General features: G+C 41.9%; 1 protein-coding gene and 1 non-coding gene across 8 annotated transcripts in view; one reads left to right on the top strand and one right to left on the bottom strand.

The window, feature by feature from the left end:
- Nucleotides 1-144: 144 nt before the first annotated feature.
- The window catches only part of trim3b (tripartite motif containing 3b), a 30545-nt gene continuing 11988 nt past the window's right edge, over nt 145-18701 (top strand). For 2 of the 7 annotated variants that reach the window (XM_069720868.1, XM_069720821.1), the window contains exon 1: nt 4556-4833. The gene's annotated coding sequence lies outside the window, so the exon portion shown is untranslated. Of the gene's footprint in view, nt 365-1664; nt 1832-2022; nt 2137-4555; nt 4834-14598; nt 14817-18701 lie in introns of those variants that run through there. The other 5 variants (XM_069720838.1, XM_069720830.1, XM_069720845.1 and 2 more) reach the window with 5 other exon arrangements.
- On the bottom strand, nt 1227-1298 carry trnaw-cca (transfer RNA tryptophan (anticodon CCA)). The gene has a single exon. It is a non-coding gene; the product is annotated as a tRNA-Trp (tRNA).

Here is an 18701-nt window from a genome sequence, read left to right as displayed (position 1 = left end):
ACCAGGGCTGCACTTGGTCAACTGAACATTGAGAGTTCAACGTGTCCCAGTGAAAGATGAGAAACTGGCATGAATGGTAGAAGAGAAAAGAGGTGGGAGGGGGGGAGGGGGGACCTTGACCAAGTGAAAGAGGGAGAGAGACTTGCAAGTTGTATTGTGCTGAAACATTTAAGCAGAGAGGAGCATGTGAGAGGAGAGAGGAGGCCATCGTCTTAAAGACACTGAAGAAATAGTCAAATGGGAATGTACAGGAGAACTAAGGCTACGGAGAGCAAGACTTGAAAACAAAAGGAACAGTAGAGCCTCTAAAGTGACCATCGCGGATATTTATTTTAATGCGGGGACTGGCAGCTCGTGTAAACAGGTAGATTACCATTGAATATGTTTCAAAAATGCTTGATAAATACCTCAGCTATCACTACGTTGTCAAATCTAAACGCTGCTCGGAAATAATTCCCCTTTACTTCAGTGTATATGATTGAAATTCAACTCCCTTGCTCCCTCGGTAATGATTAAAAAGCTCACATGCATGTGTGGCAACTGTGATGCTTGTGTTGTAAACTTAATCCGCCATAGCGAGCTATGGGAATTAGACCGCTCACAGGGGTTGCAATTAGATTCGTGGTTGGAAAAGGAAACCGTGAAGAACCCACTCGTGACGCACTCGGACACACGTGTTTCCGTTTGCTTTGCATTTTCAATCAGATTGAGGTTTGTGGCCGACACCGATAACCACACTTAACGCGTACACTCCTCCGTGACGGACCTCCGTGTGGGAATGTTGAACCTTTGACTTTTCAGGTCTCATGTCCAGCCTCAACGGGGGAAAAGGAGACTCGCCCAGAATTTGTTTTGATTGAAAAGTGATTCCTCTGCGGGAGGCATCGCATACATTTGATGTATTATTATTATTATTTTTTTTTTGGTGATATGCTACAATAATGATTTGAACTTACGTTGACAAATCCTGCAGATCCTATAATAATGAGGCAAATCAACAGGGAAGTGGAAATGAACACAAACGTGGAAATGAGTAGAGCCAGTCTGAAAATCTCATATATATATTTTTTTATAGCAAATGTGAATGCTACTATTCATAATTTTCATTCCTAGAAGAATCCTTTTAATTATATATATATCTAAGGACGACGTTCATGATATCCTCGCGCAGTGGTATCTTTCTCATCAAAGGACGATGAAGTGTCATCACGGAAGGAAGAAAGAAATGACCCCGACGTGATTTGAACACGCAACCTTCTGATCTGGAGTCAGACGCGCTACCGTTGCGCCACGAGGTCATACAATTACCACACGTAGGACAATTTAACATGGCCTTGTCCGGAGATTTTGTCGTTTTGTCGTCTCCACTTTGAGCATTTATACACAGAAAAACATTCTTTGTCTAAACATATACGACAAAAAAAAAAAAACCTGCTTTGCTTCAAAGATAATGTAAGATAAATGTTTCATTAATTAGATATGTTTGACCTACGCCTTCAGTTTTTCTTGTTGCTGATATTTGATTTTGCTTTTACGCACGGCTTGCGGATTGCGCGCTTATCTTCAATTTCAGATAAAAGAGGCGCAAAGGGGAGATCACAACGCTACTTTGTCATTTTATCTGCACGGTATGTACGCCTGTGTATCTCTTTAAAGTCCGTCTTATTAAATATGAAATTGTTGTAGGTGATTTAGTCCCCAGTTAGTCACTAGGTGGTGCAGTTCATCTAAGGTTACTCTCCAGATCGGTCATTCCAGTTTCACCTCTTGCTTTTACTTCCGGTGCAGTCGTGGAGGCACTCCATAAGAGAAAAAGGTTTCCTTTCTAAAGGTGATAAATAACTTTTCCTATTTGGACAAAAAGTAATTGTTTTTAGTCTTGGTCACTTTAGACAATCCAAGAGGGACTGAATGCAAATGTAAATAAATCTGTGGTAGTATGAAAGAAAAACATAACTTCCAGAGTCCTTGTGTAACATGTAAATAAATTAGTTTGTAATCCCAATATTTTACATTTTGCAGGTCTTCATCGCGACTGTTTTCTGTCTAGGAAATAGGAGAGGCATTGGGAGAATCTCGGGCACTCACCTGCTGACCCTTCATTGTTGAACAGCCTGCTCGAAGCAAAATGGATCGGTAAGTGCACATATGAGTTGAAACATTCATGTTTTTTCTTTGCAAACATTTTAAATCGTCTGCCGTTTTACCCTGGACGTATTATAGGCAGTACAACTATGCTGAAGCTCAGTGCCTCCCATAACCGTTACAATATCTTTTGGTCCCCGCACTATCGCACGGTCTGTTGTCATTACTGTAACATAAAATAGCCGTCATATTCATCAGTCATCTTAAAATAGGGTTGCTCGGTGCTGACGTTGATGGCCTTCCTGTTCCAGCTATACTCAGATTGGAATGCATGCTGTTTTCTGGCTGCACTGATGAGAAGGTCTTAAACACCAGGGAGCTGGAGCAGTGCAGGCACATTGATTAGCTTGGTAAATGTCAGAGTTAAACATATGAAGGCTGTCACTTTTATGTGTTTTCTGTCCAGTAGTTCATCTCTTTCATCACACCAAAGCCACATTTCCTTTCAACCAAAAATATTTCAATGGCGAATCTTGACAGAGAGATGGACATGTTTTTTTGTTTTTTTTATTATCTTGTTACTGGACAAGACAAGAAAGAAATCGTCTTTAAATGTCACAGTTCTTTTCAGGATAACAGCTGGCTTATACAGACTTTTTTTTTTTTTTTTTTAAACAAATAAACCCTTATTCTTAACATATACAATATATTTGTTTTAGTTTTTTCTTTGTCAAAACACACTGATAATGTTTTGAGCTTTAAAGCTAACGTGTGCACGAGTTTGAAATTTCCGGTGACACAGATTAATGAGCGCAGCGATGTGCATCGAATTCTAAAGTTCAGGTCCTGAATGTTATAATTTACTGAGCTGAAGGTTTATAGATGAATAGATTCCTGAATCTCTTCGCAACACCAATATTTTTTGCACATTTAACACGTACATTTTTCTACATTTTCAGTATAAACTGAAAGGAATGTCTGTCTGGAGGCTTGGAGGTCAATCTGAGAAGCTGAAGTACAATGATCACATGACCAAGACAACAGTATTGAGATATTGATTAAACAACATTGTGTTTACGTTGCCTTTGCTGACATAATATTCCATATCATGCGCATTCAAATGAAGGCCATGGGTACTGTAATGGAAATCCGTTTATGCTGATTGGTGTGTACACTAATAGCAGAAGTGACTTTGATAAAGTAGAGGTTTTCACATTTACTCACACATGTGGCGCATTATTGAAATACAGTGTGCTTAAAATAAAATATAAGATCATGTTTGGTGATTATCCCACACAACAGGCCTTTTCTCTTCGGTCAAAAATAGTTTGTGCTCTGAGTCAGAAGCCCGTGTATACCTGGAGGTTTTTTATTTTTATTTTTATACCTTCACAGAGACCAGCTTTTGTGAATTGCAGGTCAGGGATGAGAAGTTAACTGGACTGTTTCAGAGACGGACAGACAGATAGACGGACAGACAGATGGACAGAGAGCGAGAGAAAGAGAGAGAGAAAGAGAGAGAGAGAGCATGAGAGAGAGAGAGCAGCAGCAGCAGCAGCAGCAGCCATCTGCGTGTTCTGCTGCACTGGATGCAGTCTCCATGGCAACATGGTGCTCCCGCAGCAAAATCATGGGAAAACGGTTTGGTCCCCACCCCCATGCGCATGCATTGAGCCACTCCACTCACATTCACGAGGACAGTGATCACGCCGCCGCTGTCCATACACACAGAGATCACGCACACCCCACGAACACAATTTCAACAGATTGTCGAAACACGCCTCTAAATGTTACTTGGTCACTCCATTTTCCTCACAGCTTTCTCACAGTCCCTGAACAGTGATTTATATTCTCACATCCTTTTCTCCCTCAGTTTGCCACCTCTCACGTTATCAGCCACTGCATCACCCGTTTTAAACTGAGCTCCCCATTTGTCACTCCTTTGAGCCATCAGTTATTAGAGCTCCCAGCAGGATTTGATCATCTACGTGTCCTGTTCTTCCCATCAGCTTCTCTGCACCTAGTCTCTCTGTGTGTGTGTGTGTGTGTGTGTGTGTGTGTGTGTGTGTGTGTGTGTGTGTGTGTGTGTGTGTGTGTGTGTGTGTGCGTGCGTGCGTGCGTGCGTGTGAAGAAGGGAGCCTCTGTTTATGACACTGAGTGATCGTCTCATAAAAAGCAGCACCAATTTTCTGTTTGATAGTTTGGGTATTTCTCTTTCTTACACATGTAATAAAAAAAAAATAAAAAAAAAAAAACGAGAGACAGGAGAGGTAAGGGAGAGTAAGGGAGGGCAGGAATTAGAAAAAAAAATTCTGTCTCTTTGTTGCCATCTCCCCTTCGCTCTGCTCATCTCTTACACCATTGGACAATCCAGCCCCCTCCCATTTTCACACCAACCAGTCAGCTCGTACAAACTCTCTATATCTCTTGCCTCTCTCTCTCTTTCTCTCCCCCTCAGTCGCTTTCTCTCCAGCCAGCACACGCATACATGCGTTAAAGCCAGATCCCGATGCCACACACACACACACACACACACACACACACACACACACACACACACACACACACACACACACACACACACACACACACACACACACACACACCCTGTTCCCCTCTGTCTCTCTCTTTGTGAGGTGTTTTTTTTTACTTCGGCAATGTCAGGTTTTGTGGACGGATATCGCTCCCTCCGGAGGAGAGCGCGCTGAAACTTCCTTGTTCCTCTCTCTCATCTGTCAGGAAGCTTCTGTAAGTAAATCTTTCCCTCCTTGCTCTTTCATGCCATCCCCGCTGTGTGCCAACGCTTACGCCTTCAACCTACACCGTTTCCTTTCTCCCCTTGGCAGAGAGTGCAAGCTTTTCCTCCTCTCATGTCTCCCTCTCTCCACTCCCATCACTCCCTCCTACCTCCCACTGGTGGATGCACACACTCTGTGTTATCTTTATGCAAAGAATAACGCCGCAGGCCATTTGCTGGCCTGTGATGGGTTTTGAACTGTTCAGCATAGCCTGACTATTTTTCCTGGTTGTGTATGTTAGAACCCTTCTGCGAGGCAGATCTGACTGCTGCTATAGATGAGTGGAGAGATGAGGTGCAGCTATCTGTCCTGGATAGGTGGTGTGGTGAAATCCTGACATGACTGCAGAGTTGGCGACACTCTAAATTTGAATTTGTGGTTTGGTGCAGCGTGTTTTTTTTTTTTGTTGTTGTTTTTTTTTCAAAGCGTTTTCTTTCAACGGTTTGTATAAAGGATGAAAACACATTTTATTGTAAGTGTGCATGCACCAATTTGACATCATTCCCTACAATTTGTAATAGTAAATGTTGTTGTTTGTCGCCATCGGAGTCATGTGACAAACTTGTGCTCCTTTTTTCGCATTTTTGCAGTTTCAGATTGCACGCGTTACAGAGACTGAAGGATTTCTGCAACCTGTAAGACGCACAAGATTCTCTCAGAACTCTTTGAATGGTCATAATGCATTGATAATTCCCCTGGCTTCTGAAAAGTTTGCCTCTGCTGAATGTAGTTCAGGAGGTTTGCACCTCATCTTTCTCCGGTGAAACACCTGGGACCCATTCTGAACTTTTGCCAAGATACAGGTGACGGTGATGACAGCAGACCCTTACTTTGACCTCTGCTATGAATAGGCCACGACGTGGAGGGGATCAGTGGGTGACCTCAGCAGAGGCACGCACTCTTGCACATGCGTGTGCAGAAAGAGCCGGGGTGATGAACAAGTACATTTCTATAAAGGTTGAAACTCTGGTCGCTGTGGGGGAAGTGGAGACTGGAATGTTCAGCTGGCATGGGAGGAATGTCACCGGAGCTGCATGGAAGAGAGAGTCGGCCGAGGAGAGGTGTAAACTTTGCAGTGAAAGCTCAATTAATGCTCGGCAGTAAGTAGTCGATTTTCTGCCCCATTTGTGCTGCAGCTGTCACATCACCTCTCTGACTTGGTAGTGTTAAGGTATCGATGCTGTCATTGCCGTACAGCCGTCGCCAGGTTCATTTAATGCTGAATCGGGTATCTACTATTGTTGCTTTTATTGCTACATATTTATACTTTTCTCGTTTTATCTTTTTATTTTTGCACACCGTGGGATTGTGAGAAACAATAGTGTGACAAGTTTCTTCCTGAAATGTCAAACAGCTTGATAAAGGGAGAGAGGTGGATATATGTGATGTAAAACCACATTTTCTATAATGACACAATACAGTGTGCCTTTGTAACGAGAGATAACTGATCTGTCCTCGGCACCTGAGAACTTCCTGTTGGCCTCTAATATCACAAATAACATGGCAACACCGTAATAGTGAATTTTGACAGCTGTGTCCGGTGTGATGCTCTCTTTGTCTTCCTCACAGACCTGATCAGCTCTAGGGTGATTGTGTTGCCATGGGTAACAGCAACATTACATTACATTTAGCTGATGCTTTTATCCAAAGCGACTTACAACACACCGATGGTACACCATCGGGAGCAATTCTAGGATTCAGTGTCTTGCTCGAGGACGCTTAGGCATGTGGACAGGAGGAGCTGGGGATTGAACCATCAACCTTCTGATTAGTGTGCAACCCCACTCTACCGACTGAGCCACAGCCTCCCATATTCCTCTGCCACTCTGCGCTGTCAAACAGATGTTTGTGTCCAAGTTGTGTCAATGTCTTTTTTATGCTGTTGTGATGATGCCCATCAGTGAGGGGTTTGGGGGAGGTCTTTGTAAACAAAAACTTGGCACACAAAGTAATTAATTCTAAGTTTTACCTTTGTCAAGTCTGAAGAAGAGAAGCTCTTTGACGAGTTCCTCTGAGAGACGTAACGCCCTCAGCTGGGAATTCTGTGAGGGTCTGGTCAGGTTAATTGTTATCACCCTCTGCTGCAAAAGCAGTGGCTAATATAGCGTTAATGACTTTTTATTTCATTTTCCTTTTAATAGATTTTTCAAATCTTCCAACTCCAACTGTCCCGGCACCACAATACACTCAGCTGTTACTTGGGACATCCCTCAGTTTTTTAGTTTGTCTCCAGATGCCAGACAGTGTTTAGATGTGGATTAACGGTCCTATATAAGTGATCCGGTTATTTGGTTAATGTCATTAGTGACAATGTCTATGTGTGCTGAATTTCATATCATAGGTTTAATTGTATACTCTTTATATTTTATAGATTTTGTCATTTTGTGTTCATTTTATGCTTCACATGGAAGCACAAACATGTTTATTTTTTTTTATTTTTTTTTTTTTTACCTTTTACGACACTTATATATCATTAAAGTTGAAGATTAGAGCACCATTGGCTTTCTGACCGCAACAGATTCTGCAGGCACAGTTGTTGTCTGCAGCTCTCGTGTTCAATCTCGGAGTCTTGCCCCTTGTTTGTTTGCAAATGAAGTGAGCGTGTCTGACAACTTAGATCTGCTCAAATGCACATTACTTACGTACGTGTGGAACGAAGACGTGACTGCATGCTTGTGCCGTAGCTATGGGCACTCAGGTTTTCCAAAGCATATTCAAATATATTTACTCTGTATGGTCGAGGGAGAGTCATGTAGTGAAAGCTCGGGGACTGAGCTGAGAGATGCAGTCATGTCATGTTGGATATATTTAGACAGCTCCCTCAGGGGGGACTCAGTAATAGTACTGACCATATTGTGAGAGTTCTTGAAGATTTCAAATAACCAGCAAATATAACTGATGTGAAAACAGAATTTATTTTGTTATCTAATTTGTCCGTGGCCTTTATTTAGTTAATAATTTTATTGTTCCTCAAAAAAATTAATTTCTCACACAAACTGTAAATCTCAACACAGTGCACTGAATCAGGCTAAAATGCAAATACTTCAGATACTCCTGATTTTATATGCAAAGCTCAGTTTATTCTTAGGTAACCATATGTGTGACATTGCTCTTTCTTATTTAACCATCTTTGCTGATTGTCATCTGGTGTTATTTCTTACCGTGATGTAGAAATTGTAATTTGCACGCCATTAGCGTTCTGGTTATTTGGACACTGCACATTCAACACTGATCATGGAGATGCTTGTCTGCTTTTCCATCCGGTCTTGCAGTCGTGAGCCGTTCATAGCAGTGAAATTAGTTTCATTAGCTGAACCGCTACTGTTGTATTAGCTGCACCATTGATGTTTCTCTGGTCGGTGTCTTGATCCCTGAGCAGCCATGTGCTTGTTCATTACTTCTTGAAGGCCACACGCTCTTAGCTATAGTTACTGCACTATGTGTATACTAAGCTGGTCCATTCATAGTAGATGTCATCAGCATTAAATGTTGCTTTTAGTGAGAAGAAAAAAAAAAAAGGAAAAAAAAAAGTTCCACTTATTGTGCCAGTCTTTTCCAACACTAGATGTTAAAAAAATAAAGGCTGCAGTGACTGTGTGGTCTCCTGGTGTTACCAGACACCTACTTCACTGTGGTATGAGTTAGTGATGGTATTTGGTCTTTTCACCGTGGGCAAAAGGGTTTCCTAGCTATGCCATAATTGATCGAAATATGCTATGTTTATCAAAGTTAACGTAGTAGTGTGTTAAAGGCTGTAGCACAGTATGAAAGCAGTATACAGTATTTAGAAATACACATGGCCTGCAGTATAAGGTTCGAAGAGCCCGAAATGATTTAGCCATTTACTGTGGATTAATGATGGTGTTGGGACACTTTGTGTCTGAGTGCTATTCTGGGGTCAAATTAAAATTGTAAAATGACTTGTAATCAGCTTAAAAAAAAAATCATCTGTAAATAAAAAAAATTCTGTCACCATGTAGCGAGTGGAATTAGGCAGAAGAGAAAAGCCACAGATTTGACAGAGCCCTCAAACTGAATTCTGTGGAGGTGAAAAATCCTGCTTCCCCCCCCCCCTCCTCCCCCCTTTGACATTGCTCCGTGGTACTAATGTGCAGCTTCACCTGGGTGTTTGTGTCTGTCCATGTGTTCCTGCATGCTGGACGGAGTGCGAGCCGTGTGCTAATATGTTGATACAGGCGGTTCCCGTGACACATTCTTGCACAGCTTGGCTCAGATCAGACCAGCTGATAATTTTAGCTGCGCTTATGTCAGCCAGTCCCGCTGTGTGCGGACAGTGAAGAGAAGGCACCGCTCGACGTTTGTCATCCACGACATCATCCACGCCGGAGGACCGTGGGGCTGCACATGATAAATGTGTGTGTTGTAACGTGTTAGTCAGCAGACAGCCCTCTCTGTTTTTTGTTTTTTTTCATCTTCACGTTCATAGCAGCGATCTGGTGTTACAAGCAGACATCGTAAACAAGTGGTCAATACGTGATACAATCCAATCCTGTGTTTGGATGGCATCAGAAAGGTGTTGATTCAAATCTGTTGTCATTCTTGAGGCCTTGTCTGATTTGACTGCATTGTCAAGTACAGTTTAAGCCATCTATTTCTCCCAGTTCATGCGAAGGGGTTGAAAGATGTGAAAATTATAAATCCACTGACCTATCAGCATGACAAATAAATGATGGAATTTCTAATCTCCTTCAGTGTATTAATTTTCACCCAGTTAAGAATCCAAGCCGTAGCGCACACTTATGATTCAACAACAAGGTTCCTCATGATGTTTGCATAAAATGAGCAGCAGCATAAAAATAAACTGTCATCCTGAGGTAAGAAATTCTGCCCCGACCAACCAGAGAGGAAGAAAAAAAAAATCTAGTTGTTGGTCATGCTACAGTAAAAAAAAATATATTCTCGAACATCCGCCACTGCTTTTCTTGTTGGTGCGTGTGTTTCTGTGATGTGAAGGACAAGTGAGCAAAACGCCCATGGCTAAGTACTTTTGTTCTTCGGTTGCATTTGCTGTGCTTGTTTTCTGGATATTTGGCTCTTACATAAACTCCAGTTTTGACCTTTTCTTTCTAAAAGCGCCCCAGATGATGTCAAACATCTAAACTTCCCACGTACCCCGAATAAATAACACAGAGTGTCATGGAGGGTCTGATACACTTTAACCTACCTGAAACATTGTTATCTGGTTCTGTTATGTGGGAACTAACTGTTTATGTTAATATATGTTTAGCTCAGAGCCTCTATTCCCTCAGTTATTTAAAGAAACAAATTATTTCAGGATGAGCTTCTCTACCCTGTGGCACATGCTCCTCTTTCACTGAAATAATTCTCCGAGCTGAGAAAGGGAGAGAGGGCAGAAGAATGCGTGTGTCATGTAATATACCCTTTGAATGTATTTAACTTCAAAATATTTGAGCATTAAAATGTGAATTACAATCTGCTTATTTATAATGCCTATACAGGCTTATAATTGGCTGTTTCAATTCTGTTTGGAGGTTCAGTGTGAAGTCCATGCAAGACTAATGAATGCCAATGTCAAGTGAGTTTGTTTGATATTTATAATTCAGTTCCAGTGAGAGCAGAACGGAAAGAGATTAGTCCCCCCCCCCCCCCCCCCCAAAAATCTGGCCCAGTATCAGGAGGTTGTGACAGCATGAGAGCGTTCACACACTGGCTCTGCGTTATGTACTCAAAGAGATGTGAAGGAGACCATATCTCCCTATCTGAGCTGCTCATGTATCTGTTTCTCAAGGCTCAGTGCCGTTGAACTGCTCCTCTGATGTCTGCCTTGATGTTATTCATGTCAAGGATCTCCTGATGAAATTCTGTTTGCAAGAGAGCGAATATGATGGGAGATATAAGGGTTTTATGACAGCAGCAGTCGCAGAAACACATACTATTCGTAACATTTCAGAGGTGTTAAAGGTGTAAAATATTACTATATTGGACATTTTCACTACTTGTACTTCTTTACAAGGCTGTGTATATTAGAACGTTGTAGCGACCAATTATTTTGCCGATTTTTCATGCAAAATATGATTTTACAGACTATGATCTGATGTAAAAATTTGAACTCGCTAACAACAAATGTTGTAATATTCTAGATTAAGACCACGATCACATCAGACACAATTTTCTTCCGCTCATATATACTGTGAATATTAATGAATATTGTTGAGTAAGTTAACTGTTTTCAGGGGAAACCTTTTTAAACATTGTTGTATGGATGTGAGGCAAATGACAATTGTGTGAAGTGGAGCACTCACCACACAATTTGCGCTCACACACCTGCCTTCCCTGAGGACAGCTGTGCTTTAAAGACAGCTGGCTAACTGCCATCGCTTTTGAAAGGGAACGTTAGTATTTTCTTTTCAACCCTCAATCAAGTGATTTGCATGTACAGTAGAACCGTGTTCACAGAGAGCTGCCAGCAACTGGCAAGTCTAAGTCTAAACTGTCCACGTAATGTGTCTTTATGATGGATTTTTTTTTTTGGTGTACTTCCATGTTAGACACAAGACCAATGGTGATAATTCCTTTATAAAACGTTATCCATATTTTTAATTCTTAGCTTTGCACACGATCACACATGCTGAGAAGACCACAGGAACCCAGAGGATATGGTGGCCATGGCTTATTAAGCAGACTGGGCGCATGCACAAATAAATCATAGATTCATCTTGTGCATTGAGAGTTATGAAAGAACGGGCAGGCTCATGTAAATGTTTAGCATGTGGCTCCTTCTCTGTGTTTCTGAGTCATTTCTGCGCTGGTCATCTCAGGATCTCTGTACTTTTTCACAGTGCGTGTGCTGCTCAGAGCACGTGCCTGCCATTGGTGTGAAGAGGATGAGACCTGATAGCTCTATATATAGAAATATATGTATGAGGAGGCTTTAAGACTTGACTGTGCGGGAGAGAATGGAAACTTGCTGAGCATACTAACGAGGGTTTCACAGGCCGGTCCGTACATGCCATCTATCAGCGGTGGGGGTGTTTTCTGGGATTTATATCTTTGTGAGAACAAATTTAAACCCTCAGTGAGGTGTGTGTATTTGAATGCGATTGGTGTAATATGAGCAGCCGTGGGGGGGAAACGGGAGGTGGCCTATAGTATGACTCGGATTGGAACAGCTGACTGTGTGTGTGTGTGTGTGTGTGTGTGTGTGTGTGTGTGTGTGTGTGTGTGTGTGTGTGTGTGTGTGTGTGTGTGTGTGTGTGTGTGTGTGTGTGTGTGTGTGTGTGTGTGTGTGTGTGTGTGTGTGAGCGATGGTGTCAGGCCCAGAGCTGTCAAACTTTAACAACATCATGGTATTCCCCAAGATCTCAGGCTCATGCACTGTTACACAAGAGCTCTAGTTATTGTGTGTGTGTGTGTGTGTGTGTGTGTGTGTGTGTGTGTGTGTGTGTGTGTGTGTGTGTGTGTGTGTGTGTGTGTGTGTGTGTGTGTGTGTGTGTGTGTGTACACAGTATAGCCTACAGTATCTCTATCCCCTATAGCTTCCTTATCATCTTGCTCTCGAGTCCTTTTCTTTTCGTTCTCCTCCACATCTTTCCAAATTTCCTTTTTCCTAAACGTACAGATTCTGAGGTTCCAGAGCTCTGCAGGTGGGAGGACACCACATTGTGCAGGGAGAGCACATCAAAAAACAAGCAAAAAATAACAAGGTATCAGGTGTGCAGCCCTGATAGGAGGGACGTTATTTGCTGCAAGAAAGTACAGTAGCACCCATAGCCGTCATTACTCACTATTACAGGATGTTTCATGTCACATTATTTGACATTATGTGTAAGTTCCACAAAATACAGAATACAAATGTAACCAGTGAAACCAAAGGCCCTCAGAAAATCACATAGAATACAAAATCTGTGATTCTTTGAAAATATGATTCCTTGTTCATTCGCTGAAGTGGGTGTGGATTTTCTTCTTCTTTTTTTTTTTTTTTAAATTCCTACTGGGAACATCACTCTAATTAATATCATAACTGTTATTGTTCCTCCTCTTTCTGACCCTGGGGCAGAATGGTTTCTTCCGGTTGTTGACATTATGCAAGGCACATAGTTAACTGCTGTAGAAAGTTCATTCAAAGCATTACAAAAACTTTCTGATTAGATAACAATATTTAAGTAATTTAGTTGGAGTCTTTTTATTATTTTCTTTTAGAATAAAAAGACAAACTTCTTTCAATTGTCAACATTTTTCTATTTATATTCTGATTAGATAAAGTGCTGCTGTGCATACTCCTATTATATTACCTGTACTTGTTTTGGGGGACTCATTGCAGGTACTCGTGGTGGTTCGTCTTCGTCCCATTTAATAACTGCGGGAGTCATATATGTTTTGATAAAAGTGTTGTTTCAGCAGAAAGCCCAGCTGTACACCAATAGTGCTGTCGAGTGCTCACTGCAGGGATGACAACAGACTTTTTCCAAAAGGCTGCCCAAGCTGGAGCGCTACATTCAGTATATCAGTCATGTCAGATATCCTCTCTTTAATTAGTTGCTGAGGAGCATAAAACCAAGGCACCCTGTTTATTTGTTTGTTCCATCCAGTGGTAATGTGTTTGTGGGAGTTGATTTAGTTTGGAGGGAAGCAGCATCAGATCCTGTACCTACAGTTTAACAGGTATAAATGGCCACATTAAGTTCCTGCTGCATTAAAACTTATGAAACAGTGCCACAGTACGGGTGAGTCAACAATAAATTCCCTGCACACTGATATGTCATTCTCTGAGTGGTCTCTTCATCCTATTATCCCCTACTTCCTGTTCCACCCACTGCAGCAGTCTGGCCTGTGAATTTATGATGATGGGATTTTGGAAAGGTGTGTGTGTGTGTGTGTGTGCGGGCGGGCGGTCCTGGAGGAAGCAGAGCGGGGGAGGGCAAAACCAACAGACTCAATCTGCACAGATTAATTGTAGATTGATGTTTTTTGTCAGAGAATCATCACCTCGTTCCAGATTAGACTGCGACCAAATCATAAGGACGGGACGTTTGAGGGATTGACTGCAAAATTATACTGTGGCAAGATATTTTACTTTCATTTCATAATGATAATCCCTTTTTCAGTGTTAAAGGTCTTTCTTAATCCCTGCATACATGTAATTTGATACCATAATGCTAGACGGAGAGGCATATGTTCTAAATTCTCATTTGAAGTTTTTTTTTTTTCAGGGTGACATCATAATTATATAACTCCATATTTCTTTTGGCTATTCAGCATGTGTTCGCGAGGGGCCATGTGTGTGCTTGGCTGGCTAAGTAATGACGTGTGTCTTCATAACTATAACTGGAGGTGAAATTATCCAAATTTTTAGAGGATTATTTCTGATCGGCATAAGGAGCAAGCTTCATCAAAGACCACAACCTGCCTCCGTGTCTAATAATGTGCACAATATTTCACAAATTAAACTATGTGAAGCAGAATATGGCATTTATACGCAGTTAAGTTCCTGAATCCAAAATGTGTGTCTTAACAGTTTTTGTCCGTCTCAGTCTCAGTCTCCACCTCTCACTCCCTCTGGCCAGCACAAATTGTTGTCCCATGATGCAATCCTTCGTCCCTGCTGGTTTAAGTTTCCAAGCCAATCAGAGCGAGGCAGTAGGAGAGTCAGCTCATGCTTGTAAACAGCACTTGACAGTAGGAGGGACTTTCAATTTACAGTCCCACCCTCTGTTGTCATCCCCGTTCAGCCTCTTTTCAGTGTGTGTGTTTGTGTGTTTGTGTTTTGCACGGGAAAAGGAAAAGCTGGAGAGGAAAAAGGAAGGGGGGGGGGGGGTCAGCCAGCAGGGCCGAGGGGAAAGACGAGGGTAGGCATGAATGTTTCGGTCAAGGAGTGTGCTTCTTCTTCACTGGCTGAACACAGAGCTGCCATGAAAGCTACTAGACTGACGTCCTCCACTCTGCTGACAGTAGGTAGTCTCTCTCTCTCTGTCCCCCCTCTGTGTTTGTTCGTCCTTATCTACATGCTTGCGTGCATGTGGGACTTTACAGTATGAGCTCAGCTGTCACCAGAGTGGAGTGTCTGGGTTTGTGTGTTTGTACAGGTTGTCGGCACATATTCATTGGTTTGTGTCCAGGTGAATCACAAGGAAGGAAACTTTTTCTGTGTTAATTCCCTCCTCTATAAAAAAAAAAAAAAAAAAAAAACTGTGTCTCTCCGTCCCTTCCCCCTGCACTCTCGTTGAACTGGGAGGAAGACATTTAATTTCCTCTCATGCCTGCTCACTTCCATGCGTGTGCTATAATAATAATAATAATAATAATAATAATAAAAAAGAGACAGTACACGTAAACCGAGGGTCTTACTGTACAGTAAAGCAGCAGCTGAGGTTTCAGTTCTGAACGATGAGACAAAGAAAATAGTTACTTTTGTCTTCTGTAAAGCCAACAGTGAATAGCAGCATTGTGTGTCAGCTGTGTGCGTGTGAGCTTGTTGCCACACACAAACCTGCCGGGCACATCCCCTTTAACACAAACACAAACAATTAGTTACACATGCAACTTCTGTAATCCTGAGAGTTTGGGGAATTACTCGGGCTAAGATCTACCAGCAACATCACCGCTATTATCGCTGCGTGTATAATGGCCAGGACAGTTATGACACATTTCGTTTTTTGGGTTTTTAGTCGAAAGCTCTCTGCGAGACGTGTCCTCTCACTTCTGAAGCTTCCTGCGTCCTGCCCGGGCTCCGCTTTATCCCATCCTGCTGTCTTTAACTGCCGAGCCTAAACTCTAAATCTGCATCCCTTCACTCACTTGAAAGCCTGTCAGTTAACTGGTCATGGTTACTTTAGAGCATCAAAATGAAGCATCGTGGCCTACTTAGGAATTTAAGCGGGCATGGATGGATATAGGAGCAGTCAGGACAGGCTGCTAAATTCATAGAACTATGAACATGCACAAGAGCCTCCACTCGTGTGCATACATACATGACTGCCACCTGCGTTTGTTTTGCCACGATGTATCCATTTTATGTTTCCATCAACTTCACGATAAAGCTGGAGCATATCGAGGTCTCTAAAATGCTTTTCATGCATCAGCTAAACTGTAAGTTCAAAATAAATGTTAAATGAAGTGTACATTTTTGAAATTTGCATTGTCTGACAGAACAGATGGTTTTTTAGCATTTGTGCTGCTGCTCTCCTCTTTATCACAATGCTTTGAAGAATAATTCTCATTTGGGATTTATAAGCTGTGCTATTGCTCTGCTGAGTAACAACTCCTACAGGTTTGGGTCGACATGCACCAAATTCAGGTATGTGGTGTAAGCCTTTTTGGTAATGCTATGCTATGGCTTTTTGTAGGAATCAGTTTTATTGTTTTTGTACAAATCCCCAAAAAGTAGCAACCCTCCGGAATGGCTTAAACATGTTTTTTTGTTTTGTTTTTTTTAAATGTATTTTTGCAATGTTTCAAACAATCATCGTAGACCAAATTAAATTATACTTGGGAGAACTGGGATTCCCCTTAGTCTGTAGAAATTACCCCACTAGCGCCACTTTTAGTCTTTGATGATTTTATGACTCATTCCCACGCTTGATAGTCGCCTGCAGTGCGAGCACACCTTTCTGGTTAGACTTTCTTTGACAGCCATTAAAAATAGGTTTTAAGACCAGCAGTACAAATGGACATCAGCCACCTCGCTCTCCACTGGTCCTCTGACCAGTGGTCCTATTTTAGTCTCACTGTCATTGCTTCCACTAATACACGTGTCTAAATTTAGACAGACGTCATTAAGAGAAAGAAAGAGAAAGATAGAGATGTGTGAGAACTGTAGAGAAGAACACAGTACATCCTGAGGTTGATCCCTCTTTAATTCCAATTCAAGCTTCTTTTCATCCGAATCCAACAGAGACAACCGGATGCTCTGGAAGGGCCAGTTTAGAAGCACGGGGTTTATAGAGAACAATGCATATTTAGATTTAGACAAAACATAGGCCACTTATCATGAATCATTTCCGTCAAACACGCTGCCTGTTCCTATCCAGAGTGTGAATGTGACATGTCGTTCTCATGGTTGACAGCTTAAGACGGGACCTTTAGCCTCCCAGTCTAGAGACTGCAGGTCATTGGATCCTCTTTGCAAAGACTGGAAAGACACAGCCTGGCTCTTACCCACCATGATTGTGTGTGCGTGTGTGTGTGTGCGTGTGTGTGTGTGTGTGTGTGTGTGTGTGTGTGTGTGTGTGTGTGTGTGTGTGCGCACGTGTGCGTGCGCCCAGTGGGGAACAACTGACAATGGGACGTGAGCAGAGATGGGACATAGGGGATTGAGAGCTGTATTAGATCCAGCAGCGACAGATGTGCCAACAGGAGGGGAGTCTGGTGGAGGAGGATGATTGTCAGTGTGTTAGTGTGTTGTTTTGTGCATGAATGTGTGTGTCCTTTACGTAGAGTGTGTAACGTTTATAACTACTGTACATCTTAAACCATGTTTCTCAGAGACACGTAGTGCTATTCACTCAACCCTGCATTTGTATTAGCACGTGAGTGCATGTATGTGTCTGTGTCTGATACATGAATTAAACATGTGCTGACCTACTGAGCAAATGTGACTGAGCTAAATTGCCGCAGCCAATTAGCAACACGAAGATAAAAATGACAAAGGTCCAATCTCAAGCTATAGGTCAAGTCAACGGAAACAGTTTTCTAACAAATACATGTTGTCATGGCTTCTTGTCACTTTTATCACACACACACACACACACACACACACACACACACACACACACACACACACACACACACACACACACACACACACACACACACACACACACACACACACACACAAAACATTATTACACGAGGCATGTGTATTTTTTGTAATTTATTGGGGTTTTTTCTTCAGTTAACATCCGATCTTCCCATTTCAGTCACTCATTGAGTGCACAGCAATGAGAACATGCTTCGATAGCATTTTTTCTGCTGCAATTATTCTACCACATGTGTTGGGCAGGCACTGATGAAAGTGGAAGTGGGCCATGTGGAGGCAGCTGGGGTTTGTGTTGCTAGGCAGAATAACCATACCTTGCAGCTGTATTTCTATAATGGATGAGATTATGTAAGGCGAGGGGCTCCTCTGTTCGGGTCACCTCACATAGTTTTTTTCTACTATTTCACTGTGTGAGCCATTTGGAATGAACATGTGGAGGTGTTAACAGGAAATATATTAGTGCCAACATGAAAAATGTTCTAACATTAAACTTGCAAAGCCATAATTCTATGTTTAAAGGCCATATGATCTGTTATCAAAATATAACAGAACAGGTTGCTTTGTCACCAGCCCTACATCACACTACAAACACAACTGCAATATCAGTCCAATGCGTGTGTGAAGCATATAAAGTGATTAAACCTATTGACCAGCAGCTTTTTAATTTGATTCATATAGAATTTAGTATGTTATTCAAAGAACATAGAGGTCACATTGCTGTGGTAGGGAACAGTAAAACAAAGTGTGGTACCTGAATAGCAGTGATTTGTAAATATAGACACAAACACGAAGACAAGAGAACTACAGTGCTACTGAGCACATTCTGTTTTCAGCCAAGTATTTGTGAAGTTCACGTCTAAGTGTAACGGTTACAACAGGTTCTGTGCATCTAGTGTGTGTATTTTTTTGTATGTCTTATGTGGAAATTTGTGGCCAACAAAGCTTGGTTTAATGTATTATTGTGTTTGAGACGTTAATGCTTTAGTAAGCATATGTGAATGACTGGGTGCTATTGTGTTGTAATCAAATTCCCCTTTTTAACTTCAATGCATGCTCATTGTTTCGGGTTTTTTCCCCCCCTG

This window comes from Brachyistius frenatus, unplaced genomic scaffold, assembly GCF_029030835.1.
Source record: "Brachyistius frenatus isolate BFR_SWC_R1_liver_20210118 unplaced genomic scaffold, ASM2903083v1 Contig_5, whole genome shotgun sequence".
NCBI classification, from domain to species: Eukaryota; Metazoa; Chordata; class Actinopteri; family Embiotocidae; genus Brachyistius; species Brachyistius frenatus.
This window is presented reverse-complemented; position numbering and strand designations above follow the sequence as displayed.